This window comes from Giraffa tippelskirchi, chromosome 11 (assembly GCF_054371585.1).
Source record: "Giraffa tippelskirchi isolate mGirTip1 chromosome 11, T2T-mGirTip1v1.2.pri, whole genome shotgun sequence".
Lineage (NCBI taxonomy): Eukaryota > Metazoa > Chordata > Mammalia > Artiodactyla > Giraffidae > Giraffa > Giraffa tippelskirchi.
This window is the reverse complement of record NC_137285.1, coordinates 25,525,199-25,549,342: the sequence shown is the minus strand read 5'-3', so window position 1 is coordinate 25,549,342 and position 24,144 is coordinate 25,525,199. Positions and strand designations below refer to the sequence as shown.

The 24,144-nt window shown below is 47.7% G+C and overlaps 2 protein-coding genes and 1 non-coding gene across 6 annotated transcripts in view; all 3 read left to right on the top strand.

The window, feature by feature from the left end:
• RIMBP2 (RIMS binding protein 2) overlaps positions 1-24,144 on the top strand; it is a 297,778-nt gene that overhangs the window by 2,163 nt on the left and 271,471 nt on the right. The window lies entirely within an intron of this gene.
• Positions 1-24,144, top strand: part of STX2 (syntaxin 2) — a 330,178-nt gene that overhangs the window by 108,824 nt on the left and 197,210 nt on the right. The gene's annotated exons all lie outside the window — the stretch shown is intronic.
• On the top strand, positions 13,237-13,309 carry TRNAE-UUC (transfer RNA glutamic acid (anticodon UUC)). The gene has a single exon. It is a non-coding gene; the product is annotated as a tRNA-Glu (tRNA).

Genomic DNA, 24,144 nt, shown 5'->3' with positions numbered 1-24,144 from the left:
TTCCTGTGAAGTTGAAGCCTCCAGGCGAGATGCTTGGTACCGCCCGGGCTTGTGTCTCAGGCATGGGGCTGTGGTGTGGGAGGCCGGCAGGCAGACAGCCCCATCTGCAGTGTGGGGTGACTGGGCTGTGCCCCAGGGCCTACGGCTGCTCGGCTGGCCATATGGCACTGTACCCGGGACACGGAGCAAAGCATTTTGAGGTTATTTCAGGGAAGTGGCTGGCAGCTGATATTTACCACCCTCCCCTTCTGAGAAGATGACAAAGTGGGTCAGGGAAAGGTTGGCGCTGTCAGCATGCCAGGGGAGTGGGTGGGACTTCAGGGGCTGCCCCCACCCCCACCCCAGTCCCAGGTCTGTGCCCAGCATCCCCCAGATCGAACCCAGCCATATCTGAATCCTTGGTGGGGGGAGTCTGGAAGCTTCCCCAGGTGAGGCCGCGTGCAGACTGGGCTGAGAACTAGCAATTAAAAAAAAAAAGGCAGCAAACCAATTCCACTGATTCTCTCCGCTGTGTTTTCCAGTCTCATTTCTCCCTACGTGGTTGGCGTTTGTGAGAACAGCCTGCGCTTAAAGGGCAGGAGGAGGGGCACAGAGCAGCGAGGTTCTTTCCTGAGCTTCCACTTCCAAGCCTCCCTCCTTTGTGTGTTTGGAGTGAAGCTTGAAGTTTTAATTAGTGCCAGGGCTCTCAAACATTGGGGAGCGTCCGAGTCATGGAGGGAGGGGGGTGAGAGCAGTTTCTGAGCCGCGCTGGGGAGGGGGTCCAGCGTTCACATCTCTCAGTTTCTGGTGCTGATGCTGCTGATCCAGGGACCTCACTTGGAGAACTGCTGGGTTAGGGGTCACCCGCAAGGTGGTCAAGCATCTGTGGGAGTCGTCTACCATACTCTTGACTTTGGTTGTGAGTATAAACAAAGTGTGATTCTAGCAAAGCCCTGGCCCCTCGGTGGGTGTAGGCTCGTACGTGTTTTGTAGCAAGGAGACTCCTTTCCTGCACGGCTGGAGCAACTGCTCCCGGTGGTAAGGGAGGTAGAGGATTTAACTGCTGAATTTCCCAGTTGTTTTGGGGTAGCCGGAAGGTTGGAATCTGTGTAGTCCTGGAAACTTGTTTAAGGATGCACCTCCTGCTGTGCTGGTCAATTATGGATGCACTGGAGTGGTTGACCCTGACTTCTTGTAAACTGTTCTTCATTTCTCTGGTTCTTTTTGAATTAGATTGTTATACTCTATGAACAGTGTTTCCCCAGCTTCTCTTTGCCTCTGCCCGTCCATTTGAAAAGCTGCCTGATCTTGTTATGGCATCCGCTCCAAGCTCACAATTGCAGAGAAGCAATGGCCTGTTGATGTTGGTGCCACTGCACTGGGTGCAAAGGGTTGTATGAACCTCACTCCACAGTTCCTAAAGTGTTATTGTTACAGGTTCTGCTTTCCCCTTTCCCTCTCTCTGTCTCCCTTCTATCTCTCCCTTGCCTGTCTTCCTGTCTCTTCCCTTTCACCCCAGTCCGCACCCCCTTTATCTTTCCCATCACAGCCAGTCCCTTCAACGCGTTTGATATGTAACCCTGAATTTGCATCTATGAGAAACATTACTGCTGCCATATTCCCAGGTGTTCTGATGAACAGAAATTCCATGGTGCTCTGGACCTTGTTCTGTTTCCTGCTTTTCTCATGCAATCCTGTCCCTTTGCAGTCCATCTGTGTCACAGTGTGTATTTCTGCTGAGCTAGCTCTAACTGCTGTGTAATATTCTGTAGAGCTCATGGACCACCTTTTTCTTGCCCATCCCCATCGAGGACACCAGGTTGGCTCCAGAGCCCAGTTGCACAGATGATGTTGCAGCAGCATCCTTGCACATATGCCTTAGGGTCCTGAGTGAGAATCATTCTGAATGCATCTCAGAAGTGGATCGCTGGGGCGGAGGGGATGTGTCTACCTCATTTTAGCAAGTTCTTCCAGCTCGCTCTGCAGGGTGCGTTCTCTTTCCCCATGTTCTTGCCAGCACTTAGCACTGTCTGACTTTCTAACGTTTGCAATGAACTTTTCCAGCCCTTGTATATCCAATTCTGCCTAAAGCTGGTTGGCAGGGGGCTTCCACAGACACTTCAGTTCCAAACTAGCATTTGCAGGCAGCAGCAGAGTTGGGTGGGTTTTTAGGGGACTGGGCTATGTTTCTTCAGAGTCACTTCTTAAGTCTTAGGCAGCCTGTCCTGAGTGTCAGGCCTTATGGGTAACGGGTCTTCCTCTTTGAGAACTGATGTGGTTCTTGGGGGAGTGTCTGGGAGGGTCCTTTGGCTCATCCTTACCGTAACAAAGAATCTCAAATTAACCCTTGACATTTGAAGGTCCAAGATCCACTGAGAAGACTCAAAAAATAAATCACTTGTCATGAGACTTTAAACCCCTTCCTGGTAACTGGACCTGTGTGGATCCATCTTCATAAGTCAATGATATCGTACTAGGGTTTGTTGGGTTATGTGCCTGCTCAGTCACTCAGTCATGTCTGACTCTTTGCTACTCCGTGGACTGTAGCCTCCAGGCTCCTCTGTCCATGGGGTTTTCCAGGCAAGAGTAGTGAAGTGAGTTACTGTTTCCTCCTCCAGGGGATCTTCCCAACCCAGGAATCGAATCCATGTCTCCTGTGCTTCTTGCATTGGCAGGTAGATTCTTTGCCACTGAACTACCTGGGGAACCCCTGTTGGATTGTAGTTAATGTATCATTAATAACATGTACATGACACATATATATTAATATGTGTATGAAGTGAAAATCGCTCATTCATGCAGACTATACAGTCTATGAAATTCTCCAGGCCAGAATACTGGAGGCCTTTCCCTTCAGTATTCTCCAGGCCTTTCCCTTCTCCAGGGGATCTTCCCAACCCAGGGATTGAACCCAGATCTCCCACATTGCAGGCAAATTCTTTATCAGCTGAGCCACAAGGGAAGCCTAATACATGTATTTAATGCATTAAATGGATACCCGAGAAATAACAATTTAAACCTGCCTTGACATTTCCTAGTTTTTCACTGGACCAGGAGGCTCATAAAATGGAAGAGGCTAGGGCTTCTCTGGGATTCTGGATGACTTATTCTTTTTTTAAATGTATTATTATTTTTTAATTGAAGTATAGTCGATTTACAATGGTGCGTTAATTTCTGCTGTATTCTTTTTTTGTTATGGTTTTTCCCAGGACTTTGACTATTGTTCCTGTGCCCTATAGTAGGACAGTCAGATAACCTGTTCTTAATGTTCACTCACATGGGAAAGAAGTGTCATGACTTCCAGGCCCTGAGGGGCTTCGCAGGGACGCAGATGGGTGAGGTGGCAGAGTCTGTGGCAATTCCGTATTTGGGAGGTTGTTGAGAAATGGAGGGATCAGGGTGGCCTAAGGACATTCATCTGAAATTATCTTATTTGCTGACATTTTTGTTGTCTGTTTTTCCATGCAAGTGCTTTGCACATAGTAGGGTGTCAATAAATATTTTTTGGAAAGAATGAAGGAAAGTGAAAGTTGCTCAGTCGTGTCTGACTCTTTGTGACCCCATGGACTATACAGTCCATGGAATTCTCCAGGCCAGAATACTGGAGTGGGTAGCCGTTCCCTTCTCCAGGGGATCTTCCCAACCCAGGGATCGAACCCAGGTCTCCCACATTGCAGGCAGATTCTTTACCAACTGAGCTATCAGGGAAGCCGTGAATAAAGGAAGGAAATGAACTATAAGAGGCCTCAGGGTGGGATAGGGCAGTAACCTTTGGTGTGTTTACTGGCTTGTACATTGTGGTCACCACAAGCTATACAATTATCTGTTCCAGGATGGTTCTGTCCTCTAGAATGAAGCTCCTAGAAGGCAGCAGTTGTGATGTTTATTTTTGTAATCTAGGAATGAAGACAGTGCATTTACTTATTCATTCAACAAACATTTGAGCCCCTATTAAATATTAAGTAGCATTTTGAGCACAGAGCAGCCAGCAAGATAGCTAAAATCTCTGCTCTTCATATTAAAAAGCAGAGACATTACTTTGCCAACAAAGGTCCGTCTATGCTTTTTCCAGTAGTCATGTATGGATGTGAGAGTTGGACTATAAAGAAAGCTGAGCACTGAAGAATTGATGGTTTTAAACTGTGGTGTTGGAGAAGACTCTTGAGAGTCCCTTGGACTGCAAGGAGATTCAACCAGTCCATCCTAAAGGAAATCAGTCCTGAATATTCATCTGGAGGACTAATGCTGAAGCTGAAACTCCAATCCTTTGGCCACCTAATGTGAAGAACTGACTCATTGGAAAAGGTCCTGATGCTGGAAAAGATTGAAGGTGGGAGGAGAAGGGGACAACAGAAGATGAGATGGTTGGATGGCATCACCGTCTCGACGGACATGAGTCTCAGCAAGCTCCAGGAGTTGGTGATGGACAGGGGAGCCTGGCATGCTGCAGTCCATGGGGTCACAAAGAGCTGGACATGGCTGAACAACTGAACTGAACTGAACAATAGAAATCTATATCACATCTATACATCTCCAGATATCAGAGAAGAGGCTTTGGTGCCTGTAATATGACTGTCCTCTAAAGAAAGTGAATTACGTTAATGAAGAAGCTTTTGTTTTCCTCAGCAGTCTGATCAATATGTTAATACAAACTCAGGAGAGAAGCCCTACTCCCTTCCTGCCTTTTACCCAACCACTCTATCCCATTAGAGTCTTGATATAAACACTACAGTTTCAGAGAGAGAGGGAAAGGTCTATGCCCAATCAAATGAGAAAAATTTAGAGGTTGTGGCAGTTGGGCAGAGTGGAAGGAGAGCAGAGGGGAGAAGGGCTGGGGAGAGAGGAAAATGTTCTTCATTTTGTGATGAGATCCTCTTCTTGTAATTCCTCCAAAGCTTAAGTAAATTCGACTAAGGTCACCAAAAAATAAATAAATAAAAAAAATCTCTGTTCTTATGGTTGTGTGTATGTGTGTGTGTGTTTGACAACAAGCAGATGACTAAATAACAAACAAATGGAGGCAACACCATATAGAAGATCATCACAGCCTGATGTGAGAGCCTGTGGTGGGGTGATCCTCGAAGTTCTTATGGAGGAAGTGACATTTAAGAATCCAGGTATACAGATACAGGTGCAAAGACCCTGAATATCTGAAGGAAGGAACAGTGGTTTCCTTTCTCTTAGATGGCTGTGCAGGAAGTGCCAGCAGGATGTTTTTGGAGCGGGTGGAATGACAAGAGTCTGGAGTCCCCAGGCTTTCACCCATGGACACTGAGCATAAGCCGTGAACTCCCATGGGTGTCTGAAACCAGTGGGTGGGGGTAGTTTGCCAGTTCCATCCTCAGAGAATTGGCCACAAGGTTCCCTTTTTCGAGATGCAAAGCTTCCCCTCCCCACTTCCTCTTGTCCCCATCTTGCCCCACCCCACCGCATGCTGCCACCAAGAAAACCTGATTGCCTTACCTTTGGGAAAAAGGCATTTTGAGTGGGGCTTGTGGCTGCTGATCTGGTTGGGGGGTTCTTTGGAAAGATTCTCTATAATGAAATATTCCTGTTGCCAAAACCCAGCACGGATGCTGTGATGACAGAGTTTAGAGTTGGTTGCTGCAGTTGGCTCAGCAGAGTTGGTTTCTATTGGGACGTTATGGATAGTTCTTGTTGACTGATTGTTTCTAAGACAGAATCACTCCTCATTGTGTCGCTCCACTGTTACTTCAGACTCAGAGATGTAGAGAGGTAATAGGGCCAAGGGGTTGTTTGTTTGTTTCTAATGTTTCCCTCCTAACAGCACTCCCCTGCCCCATCCCAGAAGAAGCCCCGGAGTATTAGGAAATCACGTTTGCTTGTTAGCTCCACGTCTTTAAAGAGCTCAGATTTAGGGGCTGAGAAACTGATCTGTGTATCTACCTAGTTACCCGGAACTTGCTCTAGGGGGTTGGGATGTTGGTGAGCTGGGGGACAGGTTTGGGGCAAGTGACAGGGTGCCTCTGCTGATGTCAAAACCACACTGACCATCCCTCACAGCTCACTACATGGGTTCTGCATCTTGAATTTGTTTTTTTCAATGACATCTTAAAAAAATTTTTTTTAATTTATTTGTCTACACTGGGTCTTGGTTGTGGCATGCAGAATCTTTAGTTTATGGCATGTGAACTCAGTTGTGTCACGTGGGATCTAGTTCTTGACCAAGGATTGAACCCAGGCCCCCTGCATTGGCAACGAAGAGTCTTAGCCACTGAACCACCACGGAAGTCCTTGATTTTTTTTAAATTAGTTTTTATTGGAGTGTAGTTGCTTTACAGTGTTGTATTATAATAGTTCCTACTGTCCAGCAAAGTGAATCAGCTGTGTGTATACATATATGCCCTCTTTTTTGAATTTCCTTCCCATTTAGGTCACCACAAAGTAATGAGTAGAGTTCCCTGTGCTATGCAGTAGGTTCTCACTAGTTATCTGTTTTTTTGTTGTTGCTGTTCAGTCAGCAAGTTGTGTCCAGCTTTTTGCAGCCCCGTGGACTGCAACACACCATCGTCTACTACCTCCTGGAGTTTGCTCAAATTCGTGTCCACTGAGTTGGTGATGCTATCTAACCACCTCATCCTCTGCCACCCTCTTCTCCTTTTGCAGAAGTCCCTAATTTTTATTATAAAAGTAATGACTTTTCATTGTGGGAAAGTTAGAAAGTATTAAAAAAAAAAAGCAGGAAGAAGAAAATATTGTTGATTCATAACCAACCATTGTTAAAACTGGCATTTTTTCCCCAGTTTCTTCTCTATGAGGGTTTTTATTTCATTAACTGTTTTGAAGTATGTTTTTAAAACATTTTACATGATAAAGTTGGCATTTCTCCATGATGTAGAAAAACACTGCAAAAACATGTCTTAGAGTAGCTGTGTAATACTTGAACATGGCTATTCCCAGCTTACTTATCATATAGGACCACTCAGGCTGTTTCAGTTTTTCCTCATTATTACAAATAATGGGTGGCCACCCTGGTGGCTCAGATGGTGAAGAATCTGCCTGCAATGCAGGAGACCCAGGTTGGATCCCTGGATTGGGAAGAGCCCTTGGAGGAGGAAACAGCTACCCACTCTAGTATTCTTGCCTAGAGAATCCCCATGGGCAGAGGAATCTGGCGGGCGACAGTGTGTGTGTGTGTGTGTGTGTGTGTGTGTGTGTGTGTGTGTGTGTGTGTGTGTGTGTGTGTGTGTGTGTGTGTGTGTGTGTGTGTGTGTGTGTGTGTGTGTGTGTGTGTGTGTGTGTGTGTGTGTGTGTGTGTGTGTGTGTGTGTGTGTGTGTGTGTGTGTGTGTGTGTGTGTGTGTGTGTGTGTGTGTGTGTGTGTGCGCGCGCGCGCTCAGTCACTTCAGTTGTGTCTGACTCTTTGTGACCCCATGAACTGTAGCCCACCAGGCTTCTCTGTTCATGGGATTCTCCAGGCAAGAACACTGGAGTGGGTTGCCAAGCCCACCAGGCTTCTCTGTTCATGGGATTCTCCAGGCAAGAACACTGGAGTGGGTTGCCAAGCCCACCAGGCTTCTCTGTTCATGGGATTCTCCAGGCAAGAACACTGGAGTGGGTTGCCATGCCCTCCTCCAGGTAATGTTCCTTACCCAGGGATCAAACCTGCATCTCCTGCATTGTACGCAGATTCTTTACCGTTGAGCCACCTGGGAAGCCCAACTACAGTCCATAGGGTCTCAAAAGAGTTGGAAACGAGTGAGCAACTAACACACACTGGTACCCAATTTGCTGTCCTTCTGGGTAACACACGGGGCCGTCCATTTGGAGGGTCAAGGGATTTTATAGCAGGGTCTCCCATGGCACAAGGCAGTCGCACAGGAGAGCCTCAAACTAGCTGTCAAGGTAGATTACAACCTCACTTCCCCTCCAAAACCTCCACCTCTCTGGAATTCTCTGGCCATCAAAGTGAATCGTGCCTTCTGCCACTCAGACAACCCATCTTGAGGATTGGGGGTCACTTTGGACTTCTCCTGGCCCACCCACGTCCAACCAGTCACTCAATTTTGTGGAACCTGTCTGATTGTGGCTGTGGCCAAATCTCCAGTGCTGGCAAGTGACTGATACATAGTAGGTGCTCAGGAATGATGAACTGGTGTATGTGACACCATCCAGGATGGGCTGGGTGCCTTTGTCACCCCCAGACTCTGGACAGTTCTCAAGCCTACCAGCTCTGGGTGGGGTCCCTTCACTCCAGTTCTGGACCATTTTTTAAAAGATTTTTTTTTTTAATGTAGACCGTTTTTTAAAGTCTTTATTGAATTTGTTACAACATTGCTTCTGTTTTGTGGTTGTTTTTTTTTTTTTTTTTTGGCCATGAGGCATGTAGGATCTTAACTTCCTGACCAGGGATTGAACCCTCAATCCCTGCTTTGGAAGGTGAAGTCTTAACTACTGGACCCCCAGGGAAGTCCCTGGATCATTAAAAAAAAATTTATTTTTGAGTTTTAATCAATTATTTATTTAGTTTTGGCTGCGCTGGGTCTTCGTTGCTGGGCGTGGGCTTTCTCTAGTTGCAGTGGGCAGGCTGCGTCTTGCAGTGGCTTCTCTTCTTGTGGAGCACAGGCTCTAGAGGGTGGAGTCAGTAGTTGTGGCAAACAGGCTTAGTTGCCCTGGGCTTGTGTGACCTTTGATCCTGGACCAGGGATCCAACCCATGTACCCTGCATTGGCAGGCAAATTCTTAACCCCTGGACCACCAGAGAAGTCCTGAGCCATTTTTTTTCAGGCTGGGGATTAAATAAGGGAGCCTGTGTGAACAGCTCTTGGAACCATAGATGCAGTAATATGTGTGCCACTGACTGGGCATCCCCGTGTGTCCTCGATTTTTATGTGCGCAACACTGAGGCTTTATGAGGTGGGCTTTGGACATAGTTTAGATCCATTTTACAGACAGCAAAATCATCTAAGAGACGTGAGGGACTTTTCCAGGGTCTCACAACTAGGGAGGAAGGGTCCAGGTTTTAAATTTGGGCCAACCAAGCTCGGAAGCCGGTGGCTACCCACGGTACAGAACTGCTCTTGCCGAGGGAAGAGCAAGCCAGCGAGTGTGTCTTGAAGGCAGTGGGCATCAGGGAGATGTGGTGATGGAGGTGGGGAGGGAGCAGGGACAGACCACACAGCAGTGATCAGAAGGGCCTCAAATTGGTTCTAGGTGAGGTTAAAAGTAACTGGAAGGTTCCCAGGGGAGCAGCATGGTCTGCCTGTTTTCAGCAGGATGCTCTGGCTGCTGCGTAGGGTGGACTGTAGGGCAGAGGTGGATGAGAAGACGAGGAAGGGCTGACACAGCCTCCAGGGGATGAGACGATGGGGTCTCAGCTCAGGCCAGGGCATAGCAGTGGCCATGGTGAGAAGAGATCAGATTCAGGACTTGAAGGGAAAAAGAGAGAATAAATCCATGGGAACAGATCTAGGGTACAGCTGAGGAAGGAGGAGGGGGTTGGGAGGAGAGACTGCATGGAATGACACACATCTTCATTTCCAGCAGTGGTTCTCAGATCTTTTAAAAAATACATGGCTGCCAAAGACGAACATTGGTGGACCTGTACAATGGAATACTGTGTGTGCTATGTGCTTAGTCGCTCAGTCATGTGCAACTCTTTGTGACCCTATGGACTGTAGCCCACCAGGCTTCTCTGTCCATGGGGATTTTCCAGGCAAGAATACTGGAGTGGGTTTCCATGCCCTCCTCCAGGGAATCTTCCCAACCCAGGGATCAAACCCAGGTCTCCTGCATTGCAGACGGATTCTTTACCATCTGAGCCACCAGGGAATACTATTCAGCTATAAAAAAGTAGTGACATTCAGATGCATCCCACCCTGTGGATGAACCTCGGGAACATGATGCTAAGAGAAAAGAGACAAGACATGGAGGATCACCCATCATATGAAATTTCCAGGACTGGAATCCCATAGACAGGAAGTAGGTTGGCGGCTGCCCAGGGCTGGAGGATTGGAGAGCTTGGGAAATGATAAAGGTGTCAGGTTTCTTTCTGAGGTGACGAAAATGTCCTAAAATGGAGTATGGTAATGATTGCACGTACCTGGGAATATACTGAAATCCATTGATTTGTACACTTTAAATGGATGAGTTGGATGCTACGTGAGTTCCATCTCAATATATCTGTTTTAAAAATGCTGATGTCCCTGCCCCATCCCAGAGCACCTGCTCTAAGAGGCTGAAGTAGGCCCTAAGGCAGGTCTCAAAGGCTCCAGGGACTGTCGGGTGGCTCCAGGCTCTGGGAGCTGATCTGTTCTGTTCTGGTTCTTTGTGCAGCCGTATCCCCCTGCAGAAAGCCTGTTTCTTCCTCTTTCCTTGAGGAGGGGTGGGCTCCCTTCATCCTCTGTCACTTCTTCTGGACTTCCTTCAGGTGGTCAGTATTTGGAGGGTGCATGAACCCTCCAGGTCTGGGCATCTTCTCCTGCCCCAGCCCTGCATCCCAGAGGGGGAGGCCTGGGTATACACAGTGGTGTGTGCAGGGTCAGAGCTGTGGGCAAGGTGAGGCATTGATGTGGGTGGAGTGCGACTCCCGGAGGTCTGAGTCACCCGAGGCTGCTTTCTTGTCTGTAACTCAGCTTGTTTTAGCTCTGCTTTTTCTCAAGATCAGGAAAGTTGATCTTGTCACTGGAGGATAAATTTGATTACTTCGTGTTTTCTCTATCATTTCAGAATTTCACAGTTAATTTCTCTTCCATGCAGAGGGGTGGAGAGTACAGCTGGCTGAGGTCAGCTCGACCATCAAAGTGGAGGCTAAGCAGAACTGGTCCAGAATATTCCTTCCCCTGCCCCTGGGGTGTGGGATGTGTGGGGAGAAGGCTTCCTTTACTCTGTCAGAATACAGTCCTGCCACACTGGGACCATTGGTAGTATCTGAATAATTCCTCTATTAATTAGTAATAATCCATTCAGTTCAGTTAAGTCGCTCAGTCGTGTCCGACTCTTTACGACCCCATGGACTGCAGTACACCAGGCCTCCCTGTCCATCACCAACTCCCAGAGTTTACCCAAACTCATGTCCATTGAGTCAGTGATGCCATCCAACTATCTCATCCTCTGTACTGATTCATAATTCCACTTTCGATTAGTCTGGAATTCACTCATAACAGTGGTACTAACAATAACTAACCCTGTAAGGGGGGAGCTGTCATTCTCTGTGCCTTGCAGATGGGGCTTGAGACCAGGGAGCAGAAGTCACTGCCCAAACTCATGAGGCTGGTGAGTGAAGCAGTCAAGGTGCACTGTGGCTCTTTGGGCAGAGCTCAGACCCTAACCATCAGGCCACACTGCCACTGAGGAGGGTGCTGACCCGTTCCTGCACTCACTTCTCTCCCTATGGCTCCTGCAAGGGGAATTAATCCTAAAAATGGGACTGTGAAATGACCTTCAGTAGGTGGCATTGGCCATGTTTAAGAGTCTAGCCAGATTGGCTAGTTCTTGCCTTAGCTCTGTGATCTTTGGGCTGTGTGATCATGGGTGTGTTTCTTTATATTTTTCTTTTAACTTTTTATCTTATATTGGGGTATAGCCGATTAGCAATGTTGTGATACCTTCAAATGAACAGAGAAGGGACTCAACCATACATATACATGTATCCATTCTGCCCCCAACTCCCCTCCCATCCAGGCTGCCACGTAACCTTGAGCAGAGTTTCCTGTGCTATGTAGTAGGCCCTTGTTGGTTATCCCTTTTAAATATAGCAGTGTGTACCTGTCCATCCCAAATTTCCCAAGCATCCCTTCCTGCATCCTTCCCAGGCCCCACCTCGGGCGACCATAAGTTTGTTCTCTAACACGCATGGGTGTGTTTCTTAACCTCTCTGTGCCTCGTTTTCTTATCTATAGAACAACGCTATCTATTTCTCCCTCAGAGGATTGAGCTAATACAGGTAAACTGCTCAGTACCCAGTAAGCACTCAATACATATTTTAGCTCTTACCGTTATTTTCATTCAGATAGGGAGAATGTAGATGGGGTGTTTTGATGATTAAATGAGTTGAGTGATGTGAAACATTCAGGACAGGGCCTGGCAGACAGTGAGGGTTCAACACATGCTAGTTAGTATTGTCGCTGCTTTGATTCTCGGATTCCAAACAGACCAGGAAGTAAAATGACAATGGAATGAATAGGATGAGATAAACAAGACAGGATCCCACCTGATACATGAATGGGGACCTTCTCCCCACACCCCGTGCCCTGGGTGGGAGGTTGTCCCTGAAAGCCTTACTTCCGTTCAGCTGACTGATGGCAGAGCTGACCCCCTGCACCAGCCCCTCCATCACTGGTGCCCTCATCCAGCGCAGGATGAAAACATCACATTCTCCCTGCTCTCAGTGACTTGAACGTTTGAGCAGCCATTTACTTCTTTCTGATGGGTAATCTGCAGAAACAGCCACGTGGAGATGAAGCTTGGCTCTCATGTGGCTCCTTTATGAAATCCTCACTGCCGTGTTAACCTGGGTGTGTGTTAGACACTCAGCCGTGTCCTCTTTGAGACCCCATGGACTGTAGCCCACCAGGCTCCTCTGTCCATGGGATTCTCCAGGCAGGAATACTGGAGGGGGTTGCCATTCCCATCTCCAGGGGATCTTCTTGACCCAGGGATCAAACCCAGGTCTCCTCCTTGCAGGCAGATTCTTCACCGTCTGAGCTACCAGGGAAGCCTGTTGACTTTGGATAAGGGCTCCTTTAAAGCCCAGACCCGCTGGCTTAGTTCAGGTCGAAATCAGACTTGACATCGGGACTCCCCAGTTCTGATCTATTTCAAGAGCCTCAAGCAAAGGTGCTTTCACTGGTCCTTTGAAGTTTGTTTTGACTTGCGTCTCCTGGGCAGTGCAGCCTAGATTTTTAAATAGATGCTTCTGCAGTTGATTTATTTTTCTTTTCTTATGAGCAGAGCTGCCTAAACCGTGTGGGAGGGAGAGACTTGTGCAGGGAATGGCATCGTGCAGTCCTGCTTGGGGTGGAGTGGCTGTGATGGGCTCGGCCTCTCTTTGGCTCTTGTACACTGCCTCTGGGAAGATGCTCGGTTGGAGCTCGGCCCCACTGTCTGGGCAGACAGGACCTTTCTGCAGTGTGGGGAGCCTGAGGCTCTTTCCTTCTGCCCTGCACGGGACCTGGAGGCCTACAGAAGAAAGGCAGAGGGAGAAACAGTGAGGGGCCTCGAACACAGTAGATAAAGCAGCAGACACGCATTGATATTTCACCAGACAGGAGCACATCAGGAACAGGTGTGCTGGGACTTCCCTGGTGGTCCATTGGTTAGGACTCTGCACTTTCACTGCAGTGGATATGGGTTCGATCCCTGATCAGGGAACTAAGATCCCATGTGCCTTGCAATGCAACAAAAAATAATAATAAAAATACTTTATTAAAAAAAGAAATAGGGGTATCCCCGGGGGTTAATGGGTGCACCTGGCCCATGGGACAGCTGTGTCTCCTCCTGACCACCCTCACCCCCAGGATGGTTCTGTTACTCACAATCTCGGGAGAAACGAATGGGGGACACATAACTCCTTTCTTCCCAGAAGTAAATATATACAGAAAGGCTTGAATTAGGTGCCCCAGGAGCCCTGGGTTCTGGACCGTGTTTTGCAATGAACGAGTCGGTCACCTCACTGCCTAGGTTTGGTTTTCATAGTTCCAAAGTGCAGATAGTAATCTCTTGCTGTAACTGAAAGTGGGGTCTGGCTGGTCGCCACTCAAAAGCCAAAAAGGGGCCAGGTTGGTGGAGATGAAACTTTGCTTTATTTCGGATGTTCGAAACCAGGGTAGGGTTAGGAGGGCAGACACCTGTCCAAAGACTGACTCCCCTCACCCCTACTGACCACCAGTGGGCAAGAGCTTTTATAGATGGAGGGAGGGGGCTCCATGCAGAAACAGCACAATCAACTCTGACAGTCATCTTGAAATTGGTCATCGGTGGTCTGACCAGCATCATCTTGATTGTTTTCAGTACAGTTAGTCTTCAGTTCCAGGATCAGCTTGTTTCAATTTCTTGAGGGCAGGTCTCAAAATTGTGGCCACTTATGTCATAGCTACAGTCTAGTCATCATGTAGTTAACTTCTTTCACCTGGGGAGGGGGTTTCAGTATCGACAAGACAGCTCACAGGATATGGCTCAGACTATTATCTACAACCCTTGAGAAGGAACAAAAAGTCCTTGACTATGTTTAATGACTAAACAATTATTATTTAGTCCTGTTGGGGCAGTTTTCCTTTGTTTCTCCATTTTTCAGTTCTCTGATTAAACTTATTCTTTGGCCAGAGTTTTTCCACAGACAAAAGGCAGGAGAGGACCTGGGGTGGGGGGGCAAGGACCATAGAGTCCTGCTCTGTTTCAATACCAGTGTTCCCCAGACTCGGGTCACGCAGGCATCACCTCCCAACCTGGTGCTTGTGTGTTGCGAGCGGTGGTGCTTTACTTGCTCCTTTATCTTTTCAGCAGGGTGATGTTCCCCCTTCATAATGCCAGCTTTGTGATTTCTTTTTGCCCCAGTTGTCCAAGCCTATGCCATCGCTGACTTAATATCTGTTTTCAATGGACTCATTTTCCTTTTTAAAGACATCTATGGAGGCTAAAAATAAACAAATGCAATTTTATGTGATTATTGTAAATGAAATCTTTATATCATGTTAGATGAAGCAAGACTAAAAATGAAGAGTGAAGATAAGAGATGTCTAATCGGTCCTAAGCATCTTCTCCTGCCTGCCTGGGCTTGGCTCCTGAGGTGCCCTCTCTTTTAAGGGGGGTTTTGTGTGTGGAGCTTTAGAAAAGTGTTGAAGACAGTCTGGTCCCGATCGAGACTTCCTCCTGCAGGAACTCGTGTAAGAGAACAGATAATGAATTAATGTCATTTAATGCTTCCCCTGAATAATAATAATAATAAACAACAAACACTGTAACAGCTGACAGTGGCATTCATCTCTCTCTGTGTGCCAAGCAATGTTGTAAACACTTCGCAGGTTTTAGCACATTAAATCTTCAAGGGAGGGACTTCCCTGGTGAGTCCAGTGGTGAAGCATTTGCCTTTCAATGCAGGGAACGTGAGTTCAATCCCTGATCCGGCAACTAACATCCCATATGTGTGTGTCGGACATGACTCTTTGTGACCCCATGGACTGTGGCCTGCCAGACTCCTCTGTCCATGGGATTCTCCAGGCAGGGATACTGGAGTGGGTTGCCGTTTCCTTCTTCAGGCGGTCTTCCCCATGGAAAGATCCAACCCACATCTCTTAAGTCTCCTGCATTGGCAGGCGGGATCTTCACCAGCTGAGCCACTGGAGAAGCCCCCCTGACCTGATTCCTCGCTGCAGGGCAACTAAGCCCATGCAGTGCAACTACTGAGACCATGCACCCCAACTAGAGAGTCTGTATGCCCCAGCAGAAGTCCCATGTGCTGCAATTAAGACCCAACACAGCCAAATTAAAGAAAAAAAGATAGATGAAGCAAAAGACAAATAGACAAATTATTAAAAACAAAAACAAAAACCTTCCTAGCAGCCCTACAAGGTTGCAGTACATGCTCAATCACTTCAGTCGTGTCCGAATCTTTGCAACCCTTGGACTATACGGTCCATATTGCAGTGGGTTGCCATGCCCTCCTCCAGGGGATCTTCCCAACCCAGGGATCGAACCCGTGGCTCTTAAGTCTCCTGCATTGGCAGGCAGGTTCTTTACCACTAGCACCACCTAGGAAGTCCCTGTGGGCTGACTGTGGCCCCCAGAAGATGCATCTGAATCCTAAGCTCTGGAATTCTGATTATTGCCTGATAGAGTGGAAAAGCGAATATCATTTACAGGGCAAAGGATGGGATTACATTAAAGACCTTGAAAGGAGGAGCTTATTATCCTGGATCAGCTAGTGGGCCCTGGATGCAACTGCATGCACAGACACAGAGCAGGAGGCCATGTGACCGTGGGGCAGAGACTGGAGGGATGTGGCCAGAAGCCAAGGAAGCCTGGAGGCACTAGAAAGTGGATGGAGTAGAAAAAGTCCCCCCCTCAAGCCCCAGAGATCTTGGTTTCAGACTTCCGGCCCTCAGATCTGTTGTTGTTGTTGTTCAGTCGTGTCTGACTCTGCGACACCAGCCTGCCAGGGAGAATGAATTTCCGTTGTTTTAAGTCATTTGGTTTTCTGTAATTTGTTACTGTAGCCATAGGAAACTCACACAGTGGGCATGACTGCTATCACTGTTGTGTGGACAAAGAAACTAAGCTACAGAGAGGTGGAGTAATTAGCCTGAGATCACACAGCCAGGAAGTGGCAAAGCTGGGATTTGAACCAGGGTGATTGGACCGGAGAGTCTGGGAATCTTAGAACTTCCCAGAGGCTGCACACTGCTCGCTGGCGGGCCTTCCCCGCTTTGGGAAAACTGGAGACAGGTGGGCAGACTCATCAGCAGAAATCATTTAGAAAGCATGTCAAAACATGGGAAGCAGACTTCCCTGTGGTCCAGTGATTGAGACTCTGTGCTTCCACTGCAGAGAGTGTGGGTTTGATCCCTGGTCGGGGAACTAAGATCCTACATGCCTCACGGTTATGTGTATGTTAGTTGCTCAGTCGTCTCCAACTCTTTGCGACCCCATGGACTGTAGCCCTCCAGGTTCCTCTGTTTAAGGGATTTCCCAGGCAAGAATACTGGAGTGGGTTGCCATCTCCTTCTCCAGGGGATTTTCCCAGCCCAGGGACTGAAGCTGGGTCTCCTGTGGCTCCTGCAATGCAGGCAGATTCTTTACCATCTGAGCCACCAGGGATGCTCATGGTGGGGCCAAATAAATAAAAATTTTTTTAAAAAAATGTGGAAAGTGCCGTGTGACAGAAGATGACTTCTGGGTTTAAAAGATGCTATTTGTGTGTGCCTTTGTTTATTTTTCAGACTAGAGGCTGGAGTTCAGCCTGTCTGAAGCCCCACTTGGGGAGGGGTGTGGCCCTGACCAAGGACCTGCAGGGCCGAATTCCCCTCAACCCTTCTCCTGGTGGCTCAGCCCTCCTTGCAGCCCCTGTCAGGGCCCTCTCCTGGATCTTAGTGCCAGGGGAGGGTCAGCACATTGGCCCCACACCGACTCTCCAGAGGTCCCTGGACCTCCAAGCACCACTCCATAGGAGAGGACTCTAGCCAGGACATTTGGACGCAGAAAGCGGCTATTTAAGGGAGACTTCATTGATGTTCCCCAGAATACAACAAAAGTGGAGCCGCCTGCCTCATCAGCCTGTGATGGACCCAGTGTGTCCTAGAGGGATGCCTCCTTTGTGGCCGGGCCCCAGGCCTCTGCCCTGTGCTGAGTGACCTGGCGCTGAGATTCTTCCTGTTGCTTCCTCCCTTCTACCCTCACCTGTCTCTTCATTTCCTACAGCATTTCTTCTCTGCTGTTCTATCATGGGGTGCTATTTTATTTTTCTTTCTTCTCCCCTAGGGATCTCCGTTTAAACACACACATACACCAAAACACTCCACCGATTAGATTTGTTGAATCTTATTCAAAATGTGGAAAGTCAACGTGAGCCCGGAGCAGGCTGCAGGCGGCAGTTTGTGGGTGAAAAGCTGATCGGGGTCAGGAGGGGGCAGCCCGGTCACATGAGGGCTAATGCCTCTCAGATCCTGATTACCCATTACTGGGGAGCTGACCCGGCGCCCTGCCCAGAGCCAGGTGGGCAGACCCCAGGCTGGGGCTGAGTCGGGAGGGGGACCACCATCCCCAAGCCGCTGGGGTTCAGGAGAGGATGCTGGATGGCAAAAGGCATGTCCATGCTTTTAAGAAATGATGATCACTTACCCTTTCTGCCTGAATTCTAAAGGTAATTTTCAAACACTGATGGTAGCCCATCATTTTCTTATTAGCGAATTGAGGCTTCTCAGGCAGCCAGTGTAATAACTGAAGATGACCCTCACACATACTGGGCAGCGAGGGGCACCTGCTTGATGATTAGTGGTGACTATAAAAGGCAGATGAAATAGGAAATAGATGGTGAGCATCCAATCCCGGGTTAACTGGCTCCCCTGGTGGTCCTGGGTCCTACATTCTGGCACCTGCAGCAATTATTTTAGGATTCGAGACCAACAATCCAGCCTGCGCCCACTGAAGTGACCCGGTAACCTGCATGCATTATGGAGAAGATCCTATTATCATGAACTTCTCAGGGCACCTAAAGTGTAACAGCATTTCCTGAAATGAGCAAATTGCTGGAAATCATAGTCTTGTCATCTTGGCCCAGGAATGAAGGAGAAGAAGTAAATGATGCTGATGCTGTTAACATACAGAGCATCGTCTGTGAAACTCTCTGAGGTTTTAATTTTTTATTGAATTTTCACAGTCCTATATTATGAGTTCCGCTTTTAAGGATGGGCTTTATTGGATGAGGCTCAAGAATTTAAGTAACTTGTTCAAAGTCACAGTTTGTAACAGGGTGAGTGGGGTTGGGCAAGATTCTATTCTGTATAATCTGATTCTAGAGCCTTATCTCTTAACCAGTGTGCAGTGGTTCTTATTAGAAGAGATTAATAGCTGAAAAGAAATTCTTTAAATTCCTGTAGGGAAAGTGTAAAAGTGTTAGTTGCTCAGTCGTGTCCGACTTTTTGTGACCCCGTGTACTGTAGCCCACCAGGCTCCTCTGTCCATGGAATTTCCCAGGCAAGAATACTGGAGTGGGTTGCCATCCCCTTCTCCAGGGGATCTTCCCAACCCAGGGATTGAACCCAGGTCTCCTGCATTGCAGGCAGATTCTTTCCCATCTGAGCCACGAGGGAAAGGAAGGGCAAATACACATGTTCCCTCCTTCCCTCCCTCCTTCTTTCTCTCTGTCTCTCTGTCACACACACACCATTTCCACCTATTTTCTCCTCCAACTCTCTCTCTTTTTTTTTTTTTAATTTATTTGCTGCATCAGGTCTTAGTTATGTGGGATGTTTCATTGCAGTGCACTGAGTCTCTAGCTGTGGCACAGGGGCTCCAGAGTGAGTGGGCTCAGTAGCTGTCCTGCAAGGACTTAGTCACTCTGTGGCATGTGGGATCTTAGTTCCCAGACCAGGGATTGAACCCACGTACCCTGCATTGCAAGGCAAATTCTCAACCACTGGACTGCCAGGGAAGTCCTTCCTCCAGCTCCTGGATAACTAAGTGACTATCTCATTGTAGACTTTGGCAGAGACAATTTTAGAATTTACCCAAAATCATTTCCAAGGGTTCAGCTCTAAGTTCCATTTTTCTCCCTACTCTTATGCAAATAGTCAATCCCATTCTTTTGTTAAGAAGAGTAGTTTGGTTAACTGGAACTCTGGAAATTTCTTGCACTGGATTATTGACTGAAATCAGCTGGATCCAGGAGCAGTGCTGTTGGGTAACCTCTTCTATGCTGTTATTTGGTGTGGGGGTGAGGAGCCCTTTGCAGCAATGCTCTTTTCTATACCTCCTGACCCCCCTCAAGTGCATGTATGAGGGTCAAATGGACACCCAGCAGGGTTGAGGGGTGTGTGCCAGGCTCTCTGTCCCTTGTCCAGAACTGTGGCAGGGGAGCGGTAGGCTGCAATAGCTTCATCCCACTTCTTTGATTTCAAGGTCCTGTGCATGCCTGCGTGTGTGCTAAATCACTTCAGTCATGTCTGACTCTTTGCAACCCTGTGGACTGTAGCCTGCCAGGCTCCTCTGTCCATGGGATTCTCCAGGCGTGAATTCTGGTGTGGGTTGCCTTGCCTTCCTCCAGGGGATCTTCCCGACCCAGGGATCAAACCCACGTCTCTTATGTCTCCTGCGTTGGCAGGTGGGTTCTTTACCACTAGCACCACCTGGGAAGCCCTTAAAGTTCTATAGTCAGTTGTAAACTTGTTTTGCCCTCTAAGTTCAAGGATCCATTTTAAAAGACATAATTGAGTTTGGCTCAAATATCTTGGAGAAAAACATGAATCCTGCAGCTGTCCATCAGGGTGTTGTTGCAGGACCACACTTCTCTGAAGGTTGGATCCTTCCTTATCTGTCTCAGTCTCTGTTTTGTCTGCAGTTGTTCCTTACCTTGTGGAGCATCCCTCTAATCTCTGCCATCATCTTCATGCCCTTCTGCTCTGTGCCTCCGTCTGTCCTTTTCTGTCTTCTGTTAAGGACAGACTCACTGGATTTGGGGCCACTCTAATCCAGTATGATCCCATCTCAATTTTTACATTCATTCTGTTACCCGAAGGTGTGTGTGGGTCTGGCTGTCACCGCTCAAAAGCTAACAAACAGGCTAGGTTGGTGGAAAGGGAAGTTTGCTTTATTTCAGATGCCGGCAACTGGTGGGGAGGGTGGACCTCTGTGCAAGGGCTGACTCCCCCCACTTCCCACTAGCAACCAGTGGGGCAAGAGCTTTTATAGACAGAAGGAGCGAGCTAGATGTAGGAACAGCACAGTCAACTCTGACAGTAATCTTCAAACTGATTATCAGTGGTCTGACCAGCATCATCTTGATTGTTTTAGGTACAGTTAATCTTCAGTTCCAGGGTCCATTTGTTCCCATTTCTCTGAGGCCAGTTCTCAGAGTTGTGGCAGCTTCTGTCATAGGTACAGTCTGATCATCATGTAGTTAACTTCTCCACCTGGGGTTTTAGTATCTATAAGACAGCTCACAGGATGTGGCTCAGAATATTATCTATAGCCCTTGAGAAAGAACTAAAGGTCCTTGACTTTGCTTCATGACTACATTATTATTTGGTCTTCTTTGTTTTCCTTTGTTTCTGCATTTCTCATTTCTCTGATTAAACTTATTCTTTGACTAACATTTTTCACAGTCAAAGGCAGGCAGAAGACGTGCGGGGGTGAGGGGACTATAGGGTCCTGCTTTGTTTCAATTCCATCTGCAAAGGCTCTATTTCCAAATAAGGTCACATTCTGAGGTTCTGAGTGGACATGAATTTGGAGGGACACCATTCAAACCACCATCATGACTGTCCACCCAAGGGGTCCTTTCAGGGTGCAGGCTGGTGTTTCAGGATTTCCCTCAGCTCAGGTGACATCCGAAGGAACCGATGAAGGGAGAAAAGAAGGTTGATGTGAAGGGAGTGGGTTTTGTGAGCCTCTGTGGATACGACCAACATGGTGTGGGATTGAGAGAAAACACCACACAAAGTACAAGATTGTCAAGATTGTTGTCTGGCCAGTGACAGTTCAGGAAGTATTTTTCCTTAAACCAGTCGGGTGACTGGGGGCCCCTAATGGCTCTCAGAGGCTGCAAATGGGCATTTACGTGCGGGCTGAGCACCACCCCACATGTTTTTGTTTGGCCCGCATAGAGTTAATTAAAAATGATAAAAATTGGTTCCCATGATTCAAACCTTGGAATATTCCCCCCCCCACCGGGTATACAGTGTTATTTTTTTTTAATTGGAAGATAATTGCTTTATGGTGTTGTATCAGTTTTTGCCTGTACAATAAGGTGAACCAACCATGCGTGCATGCTTGATTGACCAGTCGTATTCGACTCTGTGACCCCATGGACTGTAGCCTGCCAGGCTCTTCTGTCCGTGGAATTTTTCAGGCAAGAATACTGGAGTGGATTGCCATTTCCTACTTCAAGGGATCTTCCCAACCCTGGAGTCAAACCCACATCTCTTGCATCTCCTGCATTGGCAGGCAGATTCTTTATCACTGTGCCACTTGGGAGGAGTCAACCATAAGTATGCATGTATCTCCTCCCTCTTGATCCTCCCTCCCATCCCTCTAGGTCATCACAGAGCACCAGGCTGAGCTCCCTGTGCCATAGAGCAGCTTCCCACTAGCTATCTGTTTCACACATGGTAGTGTGTGTATGTCAGTCTTACTCTCTCAATTTGTCCTACCCTCTCTTTCCCCCACAAGTCCATTCTCTACGTCTGCATCTCTATTCTTGCCCTGCAAATAGATTCATCACTACCATTTTTCTAGATTCTGTATATATGCATTAATATACGATATTTGTTTTTCTCTTTCTTATTTCACTCTGTGTAACCGGCTCTAGGTTTGTCCACTTCAGTTCAACTGGAATTTTTGAGATAAAAAATTTATAAAAGAGCCAAATTTGGACATTTGTGGCTTCTGAACAATATTCAGTGAGGTTGACTTCATGAATCTCCCTTCTAGAGGGGAACAGGGTTCTCTGGTGAAGGGCCACGGAGAGGGCAGAAGGCCAGCACATTTGGGGTGATGAATGGGGTGGATGAAAGACTCACTGGTCACGTGGGCAAGTGAAAGAATGCATTGAATGAGTGTGGAGAGAGGTGCCGCTGCTGTCATGAGATCCAAAAGAAACGGCTCTAGTGGGTTAGAGGTACATGCTCTTGGTTGAGTAATAGTCCAGGTCAGGGGCTCCACAGGGTTGAAAACCCAGGTTCCTGCTGTCTTGTAGCTCTGCTCTGGCCTCCACTGTCTGATCCAAATGTTTTATCACTGCAAGCTCATCCTGGATGGCAGGAACGGAGTTGAGGTGAAGGAGAGGGTATACACCTTCCTGGGGGAACCACCCAGAGTCGCCACATGGCCTCTTTTACATCTCATGGGTAAGACTTAGTGACTTGGCCACACCTGGCTTCCCAGGCTGGAAAAGGTTAAGTTGTTCCCTGAGCAGCCATCTGTCCAGCAGCAGCATCCTATTCATGTGTATGAAGGGGAGAATGGATACTAGGGACCACTGGGAGTATTCACCATAGCACAGAACTTGGCTTTAGGTGCTGGATTTGAGGATGATGGAGCCTTGGAACTCCCCGATGGCCTTCTCTTGGAATGACCAGCATGATGGTGGAATAAAACGGCACCAGCATCGCTAAACATTAGACTGGTATGCTTGTGCATCATTTCCCGGGTCCTGAAGATGGCATTCTGCTTCTACAGTCTGACATGTTTGGTGAGAAACTCACATTAGTGAAGCCAAAGTGATAGAGCAGAAGGCTGCTTTTGAGCTCTGATTGGCTCTGCAAGTCTCCACGCCCCCTTGCTGGCCACACCTGGCCTTCTTTATGCATGTACACTGCCCCCTCCAACCCCGGATCCTCCAGTTAATTTAGCTCTAGAACCAGAGCTGTGGATGTTACCAGAAGCTTCTGAGCAGCAACTCACGAGGGAGCTGTCAGCTGCATGGGTGGCAGAGTTGAGGGATGGAAGGAGGGTTTCGTTATCACATAAGGTGTAGAGACGAACAGAGAAATGTCCTTCACACCTCACACTCAGAAACAGGAAATGTATTCTCCTTTAAAACCAAAGGTGGTGCTAGTGGTAGAGAATCTGTCTGCCAATGCAGGAGATGCAAGAGATGCAAGAGATGCTAGTTTGATCCCTGGGTCGGGAAGATCCCCTGGAGTAGGAAGTGGCAACCCACTCCAGTATTCTTGCCTGGAAAATTCTATGGACAGGGGAGCCTGAAAGGCTACAGTCCATGGGGTCGCACAGTCAGACACAACTGAGTTACTGAGCACAGTTACTGTTTAAAACCAAAAGCAAATGCCTCCCATGTGGAGTAGTGCAGGTCTCTGCTCTTTGGAAAAGCTCAAGTGTGAAAGGGTATTTGCTACCAACAGAAGAATGGGATGGAAAATGTGACATCTGAGGGTCAGAGCACAGAGAGGGTAGCTCGGGGCAGAGAAAGCCTTGGAAAAGAACTGGTGTGTGAAAAGGGCTTTGGATTTTTTTTTTTAATTGAAACTCTAATTAGAAACCTATCTGTTGTTGTTGTTCAGTTGATAAGTTGTGTTCAACGCTTTGGGACCCCATGAACTGCAGCACACCAGGCTTCCTTCATTAGCTAAACCCACATCCACTGAGTCAGTGATGCCATCCGACCATCTCATCCTCTGTTGTCCCCTTCTCCTCTTGCCCTCAATCTTTCCCAGCATCAGGGTCTTTTCCAATGAGTCGGCTCTTCGCATCAGGCGGCCAAAGTATTGGAGCTTCGGCATCAGTCCTTCCAATGAATATTCAGAGTTGATTTCCTTTAGGATTGACTGGTTCGATCTCCTTGCTTTCCAAGGGTCTCTCAAGAGTCTTCTCCAGAAACCTATAGAACCATCATAAGCTCCTTTGGTAACTTTTAATTCAGAAAACTCTCCTGGGTGAAGACATTTTAAAAAGTGACAGAAGCACAAAGATGGGAGTCTGGGAAGAGTCTTATGGGCATCATCTCTTTACTCCTCTGCGCTGGGGCCCCAGATGCGGCC